General features: G+C 44.0%; 1 pseudogene; it reads right to left on the bottom strand.

Annotated features, from left to right (window-relative positions):
• Positions 1–207: 207 nt before the first annotated feature.
• LOC101586396 lies at positions 208–1,209 on the bottom strand (annotated as a pseudogene).
• Between the last annotated feature and the right edge of the window lie 768 nt (positions 1,210–1,977).

Here is a 1,977-nt window from a genome sequence, read left to right on the forward strand (position 1 = left end):
ACTGTCAGGGGGAACGTATTTTCATGTGACAACTTTTCGTCGGAGTATCTCCTTTTTCCATTTTATGGTTTTATTCCGGGATGTTAATACTCAGGAACCTCAGAGCCCCTTACCCGTCTGAGCAGGTTTTTGGTAACTGGTTTTTAAGTGTTACAGGAATATTTTTCTCACACCAGCTTTCAGCCAAAAGCACTACTCGGTGACTATTTAAGCGATGTAAATTGCATTCAACAGCCTATCCTTAACAATCAGAGACATCAATCCATGGATGGCTTCCATGGTGGTTTTACAGCTGACTCTTGTCACTTTGGCAAGTTTGTCTTCTGACTTGTGGTCATGTGTTTCTAAACCCAACATGAAACTGCCTCGGCCCAGCTGGGCTTCTGACTGTTCTAACTTTGCAGACAAATCAAATGCTTGGCCAGTGGTATAGTCTGCATTAGTAAGCAAGCTAGAGGGACTTAGTGGATTCACCCAGCATCTATTCCATAACAGCTCAAGTAATTTTCGATCCAACAATGATTTGAAATATGAGACTTCTAAGGCATAGTATTGTTTACAATGTACGCCAAAATCTTCTATTTTCTTTAGTGGGATAATTTGATATTCAGAAGGTCCTTCATCAGATTTATAGCCCTGTAGGTATGTCCTTAAAGCCCCAAGATTCACTTTGTGAGCAGACATTGGTCTTGTTGGGTCAATCACAACCCCTGCAGAGGGTTCCTGGAACTGCTGGTTCAGTATCTGCGTGCTGACGTCAATCCCAGAAAGCCCACAGCCATAGCCAGGGTGGCTGTGACACCAGCCACCTGCATTCTCAAGGCGGCCAACCCATTTGGCATTTTCTATGGACACGGCCATGTGCCCATATGCAGCAGTTGGGGCATTTACTCAGGTTTCAGTGCCCTCTACGGACAGAGCAAAACCGTCCGTAATGACCATGGCTTCCCCATCCACTGTTCCGAGCAACAAACCCGCCACTTCCAGGCTGCCTCCTGCTCTGGCTTGCATCGCCATTTTCAATTGAGCCAGTGCTGAGATCTTTATAGTACTTAAAGTCATGGTGATCCTTAGCCCAGGGCTTCTCTGTCAGGATTTCTTGCTGTTGTTTTTGTTGTATTTGTAGATTTCATCGATACTCTGGGCTTCCTGTATGCTGTTGGCCAAGTGCCAGGTTTCCTGAGCCATACCGCTCCCCGATGCCACCATCACCGAGGAATTGGAGAAGCTGCCGCTTCTACCACTAAAAGCCAACTTTACTCAGCTAGGTCTCGGGATGTGGGCCTGGACCTTCCGCCCTACTGATGCAAATTCTGCTAGACTCCCCTGGAGATCTCTTTGATAGTGTACTTCTTCTTATTTTCAATAAGATTACCTATTTTCTCATGGTTGAATTTTTAGAGTTTTTGTTGTATAATTTGTGTCTCTACCATAAGAAACCAAAAGTGTAAAAGAGGATTAAAATGTTTAATAGATATTTGGAAATTGGAAGAAGATATTCAGATGAGAAGGGGATATAGGGAGGGGAGAGAAGGAAAAAACTAGAAAAGCAGGAAAAAAATGGAAATACAGCTTTGGTAAATTTGGAAGGAAAGAGGGGCTGAAGGGAGAAAAGTGGCAAATGGGAAGAAATAGCCATACATATGTCATGTACAGATGCAAATTCCCTGTAATCAATTTGATTATTACATACTAGTATCTTTTTTAATCTTCTATTTATTTATTTGATACAGGGTTTCATTACGCAGCTCGGACTCATAGTGATCCTCCTATCTCAGCCTCCCCAGCACTGGGATTACATGTACGTACCACCAGGCCTGGTTTAGGTGGCCGGCATGGCATGGGGTACTGGGGATTGAACCCAGGTCCTTGCCCTTGCCAGGCAGATGCTTAGACCACTGAGCTATTGCCCCAGGCCCCAACAATCTTAATTTTTTTAAAAAACAGGCAACAATGGACTATCAAGTGGAGAAGCAG

Source organism: Octodon degus, unplaced genomic scaffold, assembly GCF_000260255.1.
Source record: "Octodon degus isolate 3935 unplaced genomic scaffold, OctDeg1.0 scaffold00062, whole genome shotgun sequence".
In the NCBI taxonomy this organism is placed as follows: Eukaryota; Metazoa; Chordata; class Mammalia; order Rodentia; family Octodontidae; genus Octodon; species Octodon degus.